Raw genomic sequence first — 19,102 nt, 5'->3', positions numbered from 1 at the left:
TTATGCCTGTCACTGGCAAATTGACATTTTAAAGATATGTTCTTGACTGCTTTTTCATGTCAGTATCTTTGTTCAGGGTATATCTAGGCTGATGAAAGGAATTTCAATTAAGGATGAAATCCTTTCCGTACTGTATTGAAATGCACAGGGTGGGAGCAGAGGGAGAATGGAGCAATGAAAGCTCTATAGAGAGTTTTTTAAGGCATCTTGCTGACACAGGACAAGATAGTTTAGGAATGCCTGGGGCACTGCACTCTGTAACGTGGTTTACTGTGCCTTTACAAAGAAGCAGTGTGCATTCACCTTAGTGCCTACTGCCTGAGGCCATATATCATTCAAACAGGGGGCTAAGGGTTTAATAAATCCCAATCTAGTTTAATTCCCAAGGGAATAGCAGTCTAGAGTCAGTCAGGAGTGGCAGGGAGGATGGCCACATAACCTGGCAAGAAAAGGCTGATTTTCATCCTGTGAATGTAAGCAGCATTCTGGGAAATGAAAGGGGTTGTAAATCTGCATACTGAAAGCCTTAGGGAAAAGAAGTGTGAAAAATAGTAAGACATGGATATGAAGACAGTTCATGAGAGAGGAAAAAAAGAGAAAGACAATAGAAAACCCAGAGTGGGACAAAAGAATGAATACTAATTGTAGGAAACCACATCAAACCCACTTTATCTACTTACCTTGCAGTCACCTAATATTTGGGGTGAAAGACAAATTAGTTCCTGCCGATTACCTTCACATGGATGTATTTCTCTTTGCATGTTTGTCCTTGTCCATTACTTTTCCACCTATTCCCCAGTGAGAATTTTTAGTTTGCTGATACATCCAGGATGTTCACTGGGAGTCCTGGCTTCCAGCTGGGCTTCCAACAGCCGTGGTGACCCTCAGAAGGCAGCTGATCCACATCCACACTCCACTCCCACCCGTGCATTCAGTGTGGGTGTAACAAGTGCTCTTCAAAGACTCTTTAGGACCCTTATTTTCATTGAGTACTGAGGCACTGCTACCAAAGTCTGGACAAGGCAGAGCTCTGGGTCACTGTGGACAGACCAATAATCAAGCTATCAATTAAAAGACAGCTTGTGTATGTCTACAGCACTACAGAGTCATTAATGTGACCGAGGCATAGACATACATTTCATTCACTACAATAAATGATCTGATTTATCAGCAAGAGCTGGAATTACTGGTCATGTGGTTTACATTGGTGCAGATATTCAGGGATGAGGCTGTCATATATGAAATCCTGACCTGAGTATCAGCATAGAACTGCCATATCCCATGAATGTTATAGGAACTAAAGCGGAAAACTTCCAAATTTTCCTGCCACAATGTGGGAGCTCTGATGGTGTATCAGACTGTTCCCTGAAAAAAAATCAAAACCAAAACAAGTGTTGTTTGTGTTTCCTCATTTTCCAGAAATCATCAGAAAACATACGCTTCATTTCATCATAAACCTCCAGGGCATTTTCAAGGTCAGTGGAGATGGAGCTCAGGCTCCCATTCATGAGTACTGGTCATGTAATTAAAATAGAAAAACACATTTAGTCTTCTGCATTCTACTGTCTGTCAGAAATCAGCAATGCTTTATTGAAACATGTGGACCCTTCCAACTGTCTGTCAATCTTCACATCCAAACTCTGAATCATATTCTTCACCTGGAATAACCCTATGATAATCGGCTTGAATTTCATTTTTAAAAGACACAAGAATGGCCAAGGGTGATTTGTTTTTATAAACCATGGAGATCTATGTTTTTGCTTCTCAGCATTACTCAAACTTGATTTTCTCGAATCATACAAACCCAAAAATGCCATTAGTCTGAGACTATCCCTGGATTCCCTGACAGAGAAGTAAATTTGAAGAGCAGATCACGTTTTCACCTGGAACATGCATTTGAGGCTGGAAACCAGGCAGCCCAACTCTCAAGCATCACCTACTCCTCCCTTCCTTCTATTTAAGCTCTTATCTCCCCTATTCTCCCTAGAAAGCCTGGATGAAGCTAATTGTTCTGCTTTTATCAGTGCATGAAGAAGCAGGGAACTAAACTCTGGAATATATTCCCTCTTTGGTGGTGCTGTTGGGGGTGACTTTACCTGTCACAAGGTGCTGGTGACAGTCTTTTTGCTTCATATGGCAACAACAGCAAGACATCAAGAACTGCTGCCTGTCCCAAGCCTCATCTTTGTTTTTGCAATACTTATTTGGAATTCTCCACCCTGATGTTCTGAAAGCAAACAGGGCAAACTTTGAGTGAACAGATATCCCTGGCGCAGGGAAGAGATGAAGCTACCAAAACTGCTGAGAGAAATCTGTGTATACTCCACATGCAGCATTGGCTGAGTGGATTGGGCATGTGGGACCAGTGAAAGAACCAACTGTAGAGGCAGATGAGCAGAGATGCTCCTCTCTGTGAGAAGAGCAGTAGGAGGCAGCAGAAATGACACATTCTGGCTTTATTCCTCACCGATTCCCTATAACTGTTACCATTACTTAAAACCAAATATTGCACCTTTTAGCTCAAGGACAAATTCTGAGGAAAGAGAAGGCAGTGAGCTGAGAGTCCTCTGTGCAGTCTCAGAGTTGTTTTGCTGGCACACTCAATCCCTCCACATTGCCTTTTAGTCATTGTGGTTTCCAAAAGGTCAGACCCTGATGTTCATAGTCTAGGGGAAGTTTCCTAGAAAAGTCTTCTACATTTGATCTCTAATGTCTAAAAAAGCAATATAATTACATCCAAGCACAGAAGCACAAAAAGTAGTTCTGAGTAATCTTTTAGGAGGTCTCATAGTCCTGCTGGGAGGCAAATGTATGCCATCCGTAACTAACATTTTATCCTGTTCTTGAATACATCTAGTGAGGCAACCTCAGTCAAGCTATTCCATTCTGTTTCCATTCTTCCCACTGGTAATATTTTTGCTTGATTTCCAAGCTCTGGGTTACTACAATTTAAGCCCACCACTACTCTACGTACAATCAACATTAAGAATAATTTCTTTTCCTCTTTACAACATTTATTTCCATACTTATCATTACCTCTATTCTGTCATAAGCCACCAGCGTGCCTGTAACAAATGTGGATAGAGCCTTCCCAAATCTTTGTTCGCGAAGCCTAGCCATGATGATGATTGCAGTAGCTTCAACTTTTCTTTGCAACTTCTGTTTCTGAGTAATTCCTGTTCTTCCTCTCTCTCAAGGTGACCCACAACTGTCCTCAAGTGCACAGCTCCAGGCTGGATGAGGTAACCCAGCTGTGGCCTTACTCATGGTGAGTAGAATAGTAGGATGAGCTCACAGCTTACAGATTGCACTTTCACTGATCTATCCCAGCATGATGTTTGCCTTTTTTTAATCTTTTTTTTTTTTTTTCCTTTTAATTAAGAGCTGCATGGGACTACTGGCTCCCATCGAGCCTGGAGTCCACTCTAACCCCCCCATACCTCTTCAGCCAACTCCTGCTTGCGCTATTAGCTCTTTACCCCATTTCTTTGCAATTGGTTATTCCTACCAACACACAGAACATCACAGTTGTCTTTATCAGGTGGCAGTTATCCACTTCTAATACAATCAACACACTCAGCACCTGCAGAGTTGCAAACAAACCAGCGCTGAGTACAGGGCTGTGCTCAGGTCAGCCCAGCCTTTTCAGGAAACATTTAATATCCTTATTTTCAGACTTCTTCTTGTCTACAGATGACATGCTGCCATGGCTGTTGGCCATCGAGGATGACTGGGAGGGTCTCCCTGGAAGGCCCTTATGCTGCCATGGGTGGGCAAGTGCAGTGCTGCAGGGCAAAGTACCAGCCTTACCCCAACCCATACCCCACGAGCCAGCCTTCTGCTCCTGAGCATCAAGAAGGGACTGGCACGAGCAAGGTTCTCACATTTCACTAGAGAAGAAACATTTATCTTCTTTTTGACACATGGTACCAGAAAAAAACCCGACAACAACTTTATAAAAACTACTTACCATCTTATGAAAAAATAAGTATTTTCCCTTTTGCTGAACCAGTGATGCAACATCCGTTGTTATATATGAGGTACTTCAGGGCATATGTACTTATTCAAAAGATCGTGTTTTTTCTGAAGTATATAAAGCTTTCCACAAATTTGCCCCCAATCTTCCAAAATCTCACACTGTTTTATATATGATTATCAGACTCTACTCGTGTCAACACTGGCAAATACAGAACTAAAGCAAGCTAGCCCAGTCATTCCTCATATCTTTGTCTGACAGGGGTGTTTAAAGAGATGTGCTGCTAATCACTTTGACTCCAGGAGTCCGGGTATGTAAATACACAGACAGCAGCAGTAATGAAACCCAGTGACAGTGACATGGAGGCAAGACCCTGAAAGAAAATAATCCCAGCTACTGTGATAGCAGCTTGATGTTAAGTATACAGTTAGAGAAGGCAAAATGAATGAAAAAGGAAACAGATGTAAACCAGCTTAATAGTTATTTTGTATCTTCTTGCCAAACATATCTTATTAAAGGTCTGTTACTGCTGCTTTTAAATCTCTACTAACCAAAATGTTTCAGACACAGAGCAATGACATTTTCCATCAGGGTTACAACCTGGCTCCTCTGCCAAGCTGAACTCACTGTGATAACCTGCCAGGGTGCTAAATAGTTAATTAGGTAACAACTACTACATTTATAAGAAAGAAAAACCAGTAAATGGCCAGTTCCTTTTGGCTGAAGTCTTTAGATTTTAAAAATTAACACCAAGGTACTGATAAAGTACATGGTAATTTCCTGAGGAAAGATTAGAGGCTTGTGCAGAAGATAAAACCCAAAGGGCATGTTTGCCTTCCTGGGTTTTCACGTATTAATCCTACATATATTGATGGTGTCATTGGAACAATTCTCTGTAAGTCATGATTTGATGAGCACTATCCTATAGCTAAGCACACATTCCTTATTCTCCCATGACCACAGGAACCCGAATATCTTACTGCTCTCATTTCGTTCAATAATAAAAGGGAGTTTGGTGCTCATGTCTGTCAGCAGGTAATAAAGACTGGATTCCACAAATGCCATAAGGGATGATGCCTCACAACCCTTCAAAGCAGGGACCAGGCTGACAGATCTTTGTGCACTGGTTATCAAGAGAAGACCCCCCCCTTCCCATGGGCTCTCAGCTGGATTCACACCAGGAAGGCTTTCAGTGACTGCGTTAAAGCCGGAGCTGTGTCCTCGACCACTGCAGAGATACTCTGGAGGGAGGGCACTGGGAATTGGTGGTCCAAGAATGGCACATTGCTCTGTGTATCTGCTGGTCCAGCTCTGCTGTCTCTTTTCAGTCCGACCAAGGCCATTACCAGCTTGCAGTACAAGTATTGCAGAGTTGGCAAACAGGAGGAAGGTCTGACAAGTTTGGGAAGGTACTGGAAAACTTCCCGTGTGAAACGCAGCATTTTCCTCTTTCTGCAATTGGGTCACTCAGGGGAAACAGAAGAAAAATCCCTTTTGTCTGAGTCATTCACACTATCATAAGAAAAACACTTGCAACTGTACTCGAGGGAGTAGCATTACACTAGGATATGGCAGTGCTTGGGTGAAATCAGGCTCCTTTGTTTTACAGCAAATATCACTACCTGAATGCTGTTGTTCATTTCCAGGCATCTCAGTGATTCAGCCTGGGAGGTGTCTGTGTTCACAAATTGCAATTACTGTCTATATTTCAAAAGGGAAACTGGTACAGTGCACTGCTTTAGTTGTATTGAAACGGGATTGTATTTTTTTCTTACAGAAATTAGATGAATTTTGGGCTCTGAACCGATTAAGTACTTAATCTGGTGCTTAACTTGAAACAGTCCAAAACTCCTATTGAAATGAATAAAATTGTACACATCCACTAAGTAACTTTCCTGTTCTTCTGGACTGGGTCTTTTTAGAGCTGATCATTTAGCTTAATAAATACTACTCTAAGCATAATTTTATCCAGATCTAAAAAGAAAGTGCTTTCAAGGGTAGATCTTGTGGCTGCTGTTAATTATTTTTTTTAAGAGAAAGCTTTCTGCTTCCCCCTTTGGGCCAAAATGCAGTTTTTTTGAGGGATGGAATTCCACTCTCACGATTCAAATTTCAACAGTGAAGGTAACATTTGCAGTTTTGTTCACAATAATTTCTTACAGAAGGAATACTTCTCCCTTTTGGCTACATTTGTTTCTTGTGAGCACTTGATGCAGTGCATCCATTTGGCAATAACCCCCTCATTGGGGAGTTCAAATCTGCTGGTTTTTTTTTTTGAGTCTGAAGTTTCTCAGACAAAGTCCCAAGTTAAATTTATCTGAACAACACACGCATGGTTCGCACAGATGTTGAGTCACCAGACCCTCCTTTTCCTCGCAGCACCTCCCAGGCGTTCCTCCTACAGAAGCTGCCTGTGAAATCAAGGTGATAACGCAGCTTCACGTGTTGGCAAAAAGGCTCCTCTGTCGAGAGAGAGTCGAGGAAACCTCCCCCCGAAGGCTCGGTGTACATGATGCACAGTGACCCACTTCTCCAGCTTGGGAGGCTTGGCCAGTCTTCACAGAAATCAGTGAAACCAGGTCAATTAACCACAGCGAAAGATCTGGCCAAAGGAACAAACAGGATGGAAAAGGGATAAAGTGATAAAGGAGCTAAACAGCTTGAGCTGAAGTGTTCAGGGACTGCAATTCATGTGGCCAGAGGATAAAGGTGAAGTTCAATTACAAGGTTCCCCCAGAGCCTTTTTTTCCCCCTGTCTGTGCTGTTTACTGTGACCCAGTTCCCCTTTGGCTGTTGGCATTGGGGAGAGCATGGTCCGTTCTGATCATGATTTTATTTCTAACTCCACTGGACTAGAAGGAGGCTCCCGATTTACACTGACAAAGAAACCTGGCCCTTGGGGTTAGAGGGTGGCTTAACACCCCCCTCCTCTTCCCAGTGGTGGATAGCTCTGCAGGAAAATGGTAAAACAATTGGTTGGGCCGACAGATGTTCAGTCTGACTTCAGATGATGAAGGAAAGCCTGGATCTGCAGATGTTGATAGCTTTCTGATTGAAAATCTTCCACTGACATACAGATAGATTAAAAAATAATTCTTTAAAAGCACAGCACAGCCTTGATTTGCGTATGCACGCTCAAAAGTTGTCACCAGCTTCGATAAGTGTTTCCTTCCCCAGCATCCCACCAACTGTGCAGGGCAGAGATCCTGACTGCTCTCCACCGTCAGGGAAGTGCTGGGATCTTATTATGGCCTCTCAGGTTGGGGCACGGGGCATTGCCTGTCATGTTGTATTGCTTCAGCCCTGACAGGAACTGCACTGCTGAAACCCAAAGACGATTGAAATGTTAATTGCTTCCAGGACAGTGTCAGCAGCTGCCTTGCCTGGCAGAAAAAAAACGCCCCAAGGCATTTACCTGAAGGTGGAGGACGATCCTCCTCATGCCAGGTCAAAGCAGAGCAACTCCATTGATTTCAGCAGAGTTTGGGCTTTTTTACCCCCTGGAAAAGTGAGAGCTCAGAATCTGTTCTCTGTTCATTAGTACAGCCTGACACGGAGAAACCAACTCTGCCAAGATGGGAAGTTAGCCATGAAATAAACTGTTAATATAAGTAAGGAAGCAGTGACAGGCATCAGAATTACTGCTGCTATGCTTATTTTGTGGAAGATGCCAGAATCCCAGCAGATCATTAGCAGGGGGCAAATGAAGAAGTCCTTAGGCGAAATCTTGCCATTGCTCCCAGTAACTGCCTTTTAAGCAACCACGAGTGAGTTTTTAGGTGAAAAGTCTTGTACAACCAGAATGAGCAGTTCATGACAGTAAATTTTTCTGACTGTAAGCCAGAAGCATTGAGACCCTAAATACACAGTTTCGCTAATGCTAACAGAGCAACACAATCCTTCAGAAGCTGCTTACCTTGATTTTGTTGTATGTTGTACAGCCAATAAACATGCTAGCTTACTGCAAAGATATATTTTCTTATACACAGATGGTTTTAGAAAACATCTCTGTCTATAAAATCTGCAAATACGCAATGAACTAGCGATCTGATGCACAATAAACTACTTTTCTGTGCAATTCCCCCCACAGGAAGCGACGCATGTGCAGTGACTAAAATCAATATTATTACTTGCTTAAATAGAGCAATGCATCCTGTTGTTGTGAAGGGTAAGCTTTGCCTGGAAAGGGCTGTTATTGCAGCTTCAAATCATTCAAAACACTTTTTTTTTTTTTTAAATTAAAAAAAAAAGTTAGTTTTATTCACTTCTAAGCAGCAACTGTTGGCATATTTCCTTACAGAAGACACTGTTGTGTCCGGCTATTACTCAACCACTGCATTAAAGTTGCAGGAAACACAGTTCATCTTCTGCGTAGTTAGAAAGGAGTTGGCTTCCCAATTACCCTGGAAACTGGACTTGCTCCTGGGCAGAAAACCACAATTCACAGAGGAAAATAACAGTTGATATACGAATATCTACCTAAAGACTAATCAGCAAAACAAACAACGCACGAGGAAGATGACACACATGACGTTGTTTGGAGGAAATTATTCACCCGTATTCTTCTGCTTCCTTTTGTTTCAAATCACTGCCCCTCACAAGCTTAGCTGAGAGTGGGTTAAAATACAATCTGTTGGGAATAAGCAAACAAGCTGTTTGCAACAGACAGGCTGTATTTTACAAGCGCCTGCTGTTGACCATGTGCCTGTTGACTTCCAAGGGTTAGTGCTTCAGACTAGCCTGTAATTCCAGGTGTTACTGCACATCATGTAGTACTAAGGGTCCTTGCAAGCAATGGCACCATGAAAGATAGGCATGAGAAACTGGGGGTTGAGTAGGATCATGTTTGCCTTGTGCATGGTACCAACATACCCGCTGCATTCACTGGGTCAATGGGTACACCTTTAAAGGTCTTCTTTTCTCCCACCACTGGCTTCATGGCACACTATTTAGGGAGGATAACTGGCTAAATATTGCAGTGAAATAAACCTCTCTGGATCTGCGGTAACTGCAGTGACTCTGGTTGACTTTCAGCTTAATTACACTAGTGCTCAACCAAGAGCAATGGTCCCACTAAGCCAACTGTGTGATGTACAGGTAATAACTCTGAAAGTGTATGTTTGCCTCCTTCTCCATTGAGAAACTATGCATAAAACGCTCTGGACGCTGACTATTACAGGTCATGCTTAACAAACAAATAAAAAAGGTGATGAGTCCAGAACCCACTGATGTCAATGGAAGATTTTGCTGTTCATTCTACCTCAGCTGGTGGTTTTCCTGTCCCCAGTCCGCAGGCAAGACTGGAAAGAGTGAAGTTGGTGCTTGGAGCTTCATGAGTGGTGTGACTTCTCCTTTAAGGTTGTTAACTCCTGTTTATTTTCAAAAAGCCAGTGCGTCCCTTAGTTGTCAATGCATGCTGCTCTGCGGCTGGCAACCCCTTTGCCTCTTAAATTTTAATTAGGCTCTAATCTCTAGCAAATTAGCTTGATTGCAGATGTCCACTTTTATTAGGCAAATATTTGACTTATATGTTGTATTTATAGCTTTCTGGCCAAAAAAAGATCCAGACTCACCACTAGGTTTCCCCAGGTCCACACATAAGCTTTTGGGGCTATAGGCAGCTTTGCCCTACACCCACTACAGTGCAAAGGCATGTGAGCTGAACTGGAAACTGCTGCCAAAACAGTCAGTTTTGATGTGTAAACCAGAAGAAAGGTCAGCATGTTGCGGAGCAGACAGGCACCAACACCAGTGACGTGTGCAGGAGCTGTAAAAAGCATTAACCTCTGCGGGTGATATGATGACAAGTCAGTCTGGAGCTGGGCCGCTTTGGCCGGTCTCATCCTCCACCCTGTACACTGCCTTGGGCTACCCAGTGTGGACACTGTGAGCAAAGAGCAGCTCTGGCAGAAGTTTAGGGGTTGTCAACCACTGGCACTTGTTTTCATGCTTTTTAAAATGTAACTGTTTCATTGAAAGAAAGGGAAGAACCAGACAGAGTCCTCAATCCAAACACTAAACCACTGTTTTGAAGCTTGGAGAGAAATCCTATTTTCTTCCCACCCCCAGGAAATGACTCAGTAGTAGAGAAACATCAAAAAAAAAAATCAGCTTAATTGTCTGTTAGTATAAAAATCAATTAAAAAAACCCAAAACATGAGACGTGCAGCTGGCTTGGCTGAACGAGTCTCCTAGCAGTGGTCTTCCCTTGTCTTGCCTCTTTCTCCCTTGGCCTCCTACCCCACAGCTGCATCTGCTCTGCTCCTTCTCCTTCCAACTGCTACTTCTTCGAACAAATCAGTGCTACCAAGAGTCAGGAAAAGGCCAAGTTCCAGTGCTTTCACCTCATCTCCTGGTGTCAGAAGCTCCTGTGGAGCTGCCTCTCTGAGGTCGCCTCCTCTTTCCTCAGCCACGGCCCCTGGGATCAGAGCTGCAGTCATCTCAGTCCTGCAGGAGTTCAGGACAGCCAGAGCTGCTGCCAGCAGACCAGCAGGGAACAGGATCTCCTCCCTGGTTTGCCCTGAGGCCATGATTTGGCTGTCCCAGCAGCAGGCTGTCTTAAGCAACTACTTACTGGTTGTATTCCCTGGATATATCCTTTAAACCCCATGATTTTCATGGCCTGATAAACAATGCAAATATTTTCTGTGATCACTACCCAGTCAACATTTCCAGCCTTGGACATCCATCAGCCCCCACGCAAGCCCCGGAGGGAACACACCAGTCCCTATGGATCACCACACTTCCACACTTCCCTGCTGGCTGTGCAGGGAGAGTTCTGTGTTACCCACGTTAAAGGGCTGCCTGCTGCCCAAAAGAGACGCTGGGAATGGGCCAGGTCCGTGCCCAGTTTGGCAGCTCCCCCAGGAGCTGTAGCAGCAGACCAGGGCAGGGGTAATGAGTTTGTAGCAAAGCATCTGGTGTGGATCACAGGGCTGACTTCACTTCCTTCCTCCTGGCTCCCTTGTTGTGCCCTGCCCCACCATTTCGTCCAGGCCTGGCTGTTATCCAGACAGTACCTTGTTTCATCAGGGCAGAGCCACAGATAGCACTGGCTTCCCAAGGTGTGGGACAGCTAGTAATCACTCCAGTGAGCCTTCATGGGCACATTTTCTTTCTCAGGAGCCATCAGGTCTCCCCAGTGGCATCTGGAGAACATCCAGAGCTGATGGAGCAGCGAACAGGCACTTCCCTGTTATACCTGCCTGAACTGGAAACCTCAATCAGTAAAACAGAGAGGAAGATTTCCAGTCCCTTGGCCCACAGGGCTCTCTTAAAAGCTGGAGACAGGAAACGCTATCTTTTAGGGACTGATCAGTATTTGTGCTGCAGTGACTCTGGAGGCTACCACTGACATCCTGCTCCTGTTATTCTGGGCACAGCCACCAGATTGAAAACAGTCCTGGCCACAAAGGCTTTGCAGTTGAACTCACCTATGTGAATAAATCGGGCCTGCCCTACCAACAGACCTGCAGCTAAGGGCTTGGCTCTTCCTTTTCAGCTAGGACCACCAGGGACCTGTGCAACCTGCCCAGTTGACTCCAAGTCCAACATACCCATCCCCAACCTGGAGAACACTATTGAGTACCTGGAAGGGCAGCAGCAAAGACGAAGGAAACCCAGGCACCTTCAGCCCTGCTTTCCCTCCCCAACAGCTCCTCATTTCATCAATGGTTTTATTCTTAACTCCACCAACTTCAGTAATTCCTGTAGGTAATAAAGCTAGACAAACACCAGGGCTGGGTGAGAGACAAGGACCCTAACTCATGGTCCACAGCACAGCCAAGGGCTGAACCCAGGTCACCTGAAACTCAATCCTGTGCCCAGTCAGCTTAGCAACACCATTTCTCATGCTTTACCAGCCTGCAAGTCTTTTACTTATGTATTTAGAGAAGGATTCACTTGATTTTTTGATAAATACCTGTTGCTGGTAATGATGACATTGAAGAGTTATTTGGCTGTAGCTGTGGTCCTGGCAGCTCCCTCAAACAAAGGCTTAAAAAAAATTCATATTGAATCCAGGCATCTGCTCCAGTGACTCTCCTGGTAAGAAACAAGGCAAAGAAAAGAGTTTGATTTCAATTCTGCCAGATCCTCCCCCTCTTACTCGTATCTTTTATAGTCCTCAAACCTGTACAGGGGCACACACGACAGCGTTTGTTTCCAGGAGGAGTTCAGTTGCATTTCATATCTCTACCTAAAGCAGTATCTAAAGTTGGTACTACATTTATGACAAAACCCTAGATATAAAGAAAAGCTTTGTCAGATATCCACTAGTATCCATTGATATCATCAATACTCAATCCCACTTTTATTTGATTTCAAAGTCATTGGTACATGCTTGGATAGGATAAGGGGGAAGAAAACAGAGAGGAGAGAAACTAACATTTATAGACTATTGCTGAAGTATTTTCTTCTTCTTTGTGTTTAAATGACTGGAAAAATGTTTTGTCCAAGTAATTTCCTGGGGTTTTCAAACTGGAATAAAAACCTCCCAACTCTGCAGACCTACCTACCTGGCACACAGTGCTTCTTGTTGTTGAATGGGAAAGATGGAGTTAATTACCAGGAAGTGGAAACTGCGCTATAATATCTTGGCGAAAGTGTATACGATGAAGAGCTGTTTGCTCTGCTGGCCTTGCAGAGCTAATAACACCCATGTGTGTGCTGGACTAGGTGCCATCAGGAGTCAGCAGTAACTGGAGGATCTGCATGGCGTTGGTGTGGATCAATCATTAATCAAAACCTGGCAGCAGAGTCTGGGGTTGTGCAGGAGGGACAAGGAGTCAGCTGGGACAGGCAGAGGGATACACAGAGGGAAACACAAAGGGAAATGCAGAGGGATACGCAGAGGGATGTGCAGAGGCTCTCCCCACACCAAGCACTGCCTGTGCTGACCCATCCCTGCAGGCAGTGTCAGCGTGAGCCAGATCCTGCACAGGGAGACCCGTGGCTGCCTGGATCTGGCATCCTTCTCTGGGCTGAACCAGGACACCAGGGCAGAAATATCTGACCTTGAAATCAGTCAAATACATGCATGTAAATTAATAAACTGTAACAAAGTGCTTATCAGTCCCTCATTATTAAAGATTATTCTCCAATGCCTGCACCACTTGCAAAACCTAGAACTGGCTGGGTTTGTTCCTCTCCTGTTCCTCCCATAAGGTATACGTGCAGTCAGCACTATTTAACCATTCCCAGGAAGAGATGAGTTTTCCGATGAGCTTTCCTGAAAGGAAATCGGTGTTTCATCTCCACCCAGAAAAGTCAGCAGGACTGGATAAAATCTGCAGTCCTGTACGTAAGCCTGGGGGAATGGCAAGCGAGCAAGGCTTGTACAAGCACTTTTGGTCCAGATGAAAGGTTCATGCAAAAAGAATTAAGCCCCTGAATTTCTGCACTTTCAGTGTGAAACAGAGGGCGCCCAGCCTGGTTCTGCTCCCTCCGATCTCTTTTTTTCCCCTTGGCTTGCTGCCATTGTCTTTGGCAGAGCTGAGGTGGCTGAGGGAGCCCAGGGAAAGGGGGCACTTGCTCCTCTTGCCCACCATAGCAATTATTTGTAGCCCTTTCAGGTATTTTCTAGCCATGTAAGTTTTGCTCAGGAGTCCGTAGACACACAGACATACATTTATACATCCACACACACCTACTTCAGATATATATTCCTGCACATAAACACATTTATACAGTGACCTTTGTCCTTCAGAAAGTGTGTCAGAATCATTTCTGCCATGTCCATGTAATTCCATCAGCACACATGCAACTCCCAACGCTTTTCCTGCAAAATGATGACACAGAAGGGCAGGATGAACACACCATGGGAGTGTAGTCAGCCCAGTGCTGCCTTATACACTGGTACCTCAACATGAAACTGGAGGGCAGTGGATGGCCAAACTGGTTTGCTGGTTGTGTAATACAGCTGGTCACAGCTCATCTCCTAATCGCTGTCCCCATCCAGGAAGGACCCTGAACACCTACACAACTTTTGCGACAGCAGGCCCTAAGGCCAGGCTTTGGGCTCACTGGGGCTTTGTTTAGTGCACCAGAGCCCTGAGTGCCCTGAAGCAGCTTTCAGCATTCTCCCCTCCCTCCTGGCAAATCCTGGAAGCAGCCCAGCCCCTGGAAGCTGCTTTATTTTGTGTCAGGAGCTTCAGTCCCCTCCACTGCCCACATGAATGGTATTTTGGTGTCACAAACACATGCCCTTCCTGGGCTCCTCTACTGCTTGGGAGACCCTGGGTGCAGAAGCAGGTTCCTATAACTGTAGATTTTCAGGCTGCTGAGGTTGGCTTTTCTTCCCTTTCCTGTTCCTTGGACAGGCCAAGGCACCTGGCTTTCATTAGGTTTTAGTGCTCTACTCTAGGAAGCAAATTGTAGTTTAAGAAGGACTTTTTGCTTCTCACATCTTGCTTTGAAGAAACTACTGTTTAAAAAAAAATGTTTTCTCATCCGATGTCATCACTGGTAATGTTGAAAGGCTGCTTTCAGCCTGCTGGAAACCGGCCTCAGGGAGACCTCAACACCTGCTAAAATCCTGCCCCGAGTTGGGGCCTCTACAAAAACTCTCCACCACAGCCCTCGTCAGCAGAATTCAGAGCCAGTCCCTCTCCTCGGACAGCTCACAAGGCAGCCAGGTGCTCTTCTTCCAGCCTCGGAGGGCTGAGGAGCCTCATGTGAGAAAGTCAGGTCTGAAGGACCCACCAGCAACCTCACGCAGCTGCCAAGAGCTGCCTGGTCAGGATGGGGCTGGTGAAGCAACAGCATCTCCTTGTGAATCCTGCACGGATTCCTCAGCCCGGGAGCATGAGGCTTCACACCCGTGTACAGCTCATCCTCACTCCTGGTGTAACAGCCAGGGGAGGCCCAGACCTGCCCCCCCAGGGGAACAGAACAGCTCCCCTGTTGCACCAAGGCCAGGTCACAGGTTAATCCACCTCACTGCTATTGCCAGGGCCCAGCACAGCCAGTGTCAGCTCCAAATCCCTGTTTGTGGGGCAGGTATCACACTCAACACATCCACAGAGGTGTTTTCTCACCCACTGGGTGGGGTGATCCCCTGGAGAAAAATCCAGCCCAGAAAGGGCTGAGGATGGGAGAGGGGAGGGCAAGGAAGAAGAGGAAAATTGTGGAAGCAACAGTCCCAGCGGGAAACCCAGATAAGAAATAAGCCATGAGAACTACCTACCCCTGACTTGCTCTGTGAGAAATATCCGCTCTCAGCGTTGCCAATGCCAGCATTATCTTTAACATCCAAGACTCCAACTTTCTTCCTGCCTGTACCAGGCATTCCTGCTTCATTAGCATACCTGGAATTTCTGAATCATCTTTGATTTCTTTCACTGTGACTGCCTTTTAGTTTCTATCATCCACTGCCCAACATGATAGCATCAGTGGGGCTTGCAGGCTCCAACACAATCCCATTGAACAAAGAATAAAATACTTCATTATCAGTGCTCAGAGCCCCAGCCTGAGCTGAGCCTTTTTGCTCAATACTTACTGCTGTCAGTCAGCCTCCAGCCTCAGAAAACCTGTGGAACAAGCCCATTGCAGGTGACACAGAAGGTGAGCGTTTCTCTTTCCTGTTGTCGCCGTGCACTCAGTAGCAGAGGAAGACTGCTGGATCTCCAGCCCTGCATGGGTGCAGCTCCCTGGGGAAGTCAGCTCTGCATGTAGCTTCTAGAGAGGAACAGAGACAGCACTACTGATAAATGCTGCAGAAACAACATGATACACGCGTAAGGGCAAAGCTGAGAGCTGAAATGCACTGCCAGAGCTTGCTCCCCTGGATAGAGCATTCCAGTGCTGTAGAGCAGAGTACGGAGCAGTGGGATCACTCAGTGGGATCACTTAGCAACTGCATTGACACCAAAACCTGAACCAAACTGTTTGGAAGTGAGAAATGTCACTACTTTTTGATGCAGCTGTGCCCACATGCTGGAGCAAAGGGAAGTGATTTGAGCCCCGGGTTGCCTGTGCCACCTACACAGCCAAGAGAAGGGCCCTTGACAGTGAACTAGGGAGCAGGTACAGCAATGGTTTTTCTTTCAAGACATCAGTCAGTCCCACTAAGCCTGAAACATTTTGTCTCAGAGGAATCAGCTCACGCAAGTGCTGGGACATTTTACTTAACAAACCCACTGCTTTTTATCTTCATAGTGGTAATAAATGGCAACCCATTCTCTGTTTTTTATACCAAAAACCAGTGACCAAGATGGGTCACATTACTGTTAAATACATCCCTTGTTCTTCTGAGGGTGCTCAGACTCATTAACTGATAGCTCTGATTCTGACAGCAACATATTTTTAAGCAGGGGTGATTGTTCATCAGCTGAGGAAACCCCATAATGTGAAAAGAGGTGTCTTTCCTACCTGCCATATGGGCACCAGCCCATCCACCCCCAAAACTAGCTCTCAAATCAGAAGCCAGGCTAGCAAGTAGAGTCTGGTAGAGGAGAAGAGGCTCACTGTTCAAGGGGAAATGAACTTGGTCATGTCATCAACATTTTCTATAATGCTTTTGTTTTTCCTCATTTCCCTATTTTTTGTTTGTGAAAATATCATCCTGGAGGAGGGATTATTGCTTACAAATAAAATAGACTACAACTTGCCTAATGGGAGCAGTTCACTTTTACATGGTCGTCTCTTGACATGTTTACACAGCTGGCCAGATACCATTAAAACATATTTTCTCAGGAGGCAGTGTGGTCTAGTGGAATGAGCACGGTCCTAGGAGTCAGGAACTCCCACGTTGTAATTTTGGGTCACCAGTGATTTGCTTTGGTGCATAGAGTCATTTAACCCCTGTGTATGTCAGTGTCCCAAAAAGACACCTCCTTGTCACACTGTGATGCTGAAGATCAACGTGTGAGTTCTGGGGTGGGAGGGGATCAGAGTCCTGATGTGGTACCCAGGGTTGAAAACACCCAAATAAAGACTGGAGAGGGATGGATTGGCTTTAACTTTCTTCTCCATCTTCACCTTTGGTGGGTTCGGGTTAGGCAGTCTCTGAATCAGAAATGATGCATCTGACATGGTCTTGTGTAAGTTGTCCTGCTCCAAACAGAGACCATCCGTAAGCACCCTGCAACAGCTTGTTCCTATTCCCAGCAGTAAGGAACACAGGCCTTCTTGGAGAGATCCCCACAGCTTTGCAGATCCTTAGTGAAGAGAAAAAGCCAACAAGTAGAGTGCTTTTACCTCAGGAATCTTAAGGACTAAAAAGCATCAATTTCCAAAAAGCTGATGAACCTATCAAACTACATCTGAAAGGGAGCTTGCATGACAATGGGATTGTAAGAGCCATGGAATGACTGGCTCTAGTTCCAGCTCAGACAGTTAAAAATCAAGTAAAACCTAAATTGATATAATTGATAGTTCACTGATATTAAACTAGGGCCTATACTTTGACACCACTGGAAATTACAGCCTCCCTTCTTAGACTGCATCAATCCAGGATACTTCTGCCACAGCATCGTGCTTCCTGAGTAGACTTCACATTTGACCTACAAAGTGCATGGACACCAATCCACAGTGCTTCTGGGTGATGGTGGAAATAATCCTATAGGAAAACATTTTAGCTGGCAGCTAAATTGTGACATTACCTATTAAAGATTGTAGTTTACTTCTCCCACTGGTGTTACGTCTGGCAACTGCTGTGTTTGCGTTTCACTCTGTAAATAACGCTTTAATTTGATGGGATATTGGAGATCCTCCAGCAAAACAACATTCCAAATCAGGCAACAGCTATTGTGTTGCATCAAGATGGTCTCTATCTTCCCTCTCTTGGTTTCTCAGGGCCTGTAATAAAAAGGAAAAGTTGCTTGCAAAACTCAGGGACTGGCCATGCTGATAGGCTGTATCTCTGGGCTCCTGTCAGCAGCCTTGAGGGATTTTTGTCAACAACTTGAGTCATTTCAGAGAACTGATCTGCTCTTTAAAGGAGGATGGGTGTGGGAACAGCTCAGCAGCAGAACATCTGACAGGCAGTGTGTGGTACAGAGCACTTTCTCAAGGACTCTGGATATGGGAAGGGATGAGTCAAGGGGTGAGGAGGTGGTCGCAGCCCAAGAGTCTTGTGGCCAAGTATGTTCAGTCCTGTGGCTGCTCTGCCCGGCTGAGGAGGCCAGATGGATTTTTTAACTGGCTCAGGGTCAGTGACCACATAAAGGTCTTTGTGCCTTCTCTGACTGGGCTGTGCTGAGGGCTGGAGCTGACCCCACCAAATCCCAGGAACACTGGAGCTACAGCACCCATGGACCTGCCTCTTCCACCTCCTGGGGAATCGGGGCTCTCCCCAGCTTGAGATCTGGTCAACCAAGGCTCTGCCCAGCCAAAGATGGAGACAGCAGAACCCTTGGCAGACTGTTTCCAACTGCAAAAGCTCTCTGATAGAAGTTTTTCCAAATGTCCAAACTGCACCTCCTGAGCCACAGGTTGTGTCTGCAAAGCTCTGCTGTGACCTGCAGTTCAGCAAACAAACCTTCTCCACTACTGCCGAGCTCGAAGTCCAGTGAGGAACAGAAGAAGATGGAAACCATTTCAGCAACATTTCTGGGCACATTTGAGAAAAGTATTTTTTTAACTCAATGTCATAGGTGACAGGGAGCCAAAAAATGCAGCACTTAGTATGTATTCTCTTCATGAGAAACAACTAAAAGAACTAAAAGTTTTTTTTCTTTTCTTTTTTTTTTTTTTTTTTTGAGAAAAAGAGTTTCTCTTCTGGATGGGGGACTTAAATAGCAAAAAAATTTGTGCCTTCAGGATATCTTTAACCCAATTTCAGAACCTCCTGGAAGTTGGAGTTATTAATGGACTTGTTGCTGGAAGCTCAGTTCCAGTGTTTTAAATGGCTGTGAAACATGCTCCTGATGGATGAACGAGCACAAAACCAAGAGGAAAACAGGAATCTGTTATCTGATATTCCCACCCCTGTTAATAAAGTTCTCTTTTTCAATGCTGAGGTCTTGGCTGGTGTTAAAAAGAGTCTTGAAAAATTGCCTTGACGCCTTATTAACATTGGTACAAAAATCTACTCACCCTTCACCAACATGGGACAAAATGGGGATTTTACAAACCTGTCAAAGGAAATCTGTAACCTGAGCTCGGAGCTGGTGCTCAGTCTGCAAT

The sequence above is a fragment of the Chiroxiphia lanceolata genome, chromosome 12, assembly GCF_009829145.1.
Source record: "Chiroxiphia lanceolata isolate bChiLan1 chromosome 12, bChiLan1.pri, whole genome shotgun sequence".
NCBI lineage: Eukaryota > Metazoa > Chordata > Aves > Passeriformes > Pipridae > Chiroxiphia > Chiroxiphia lanceolata.
The sequence above is the reverse complement of the archived record's forward strand: the minus strand, read 5'-3'. Positions refer to the sequence as shown.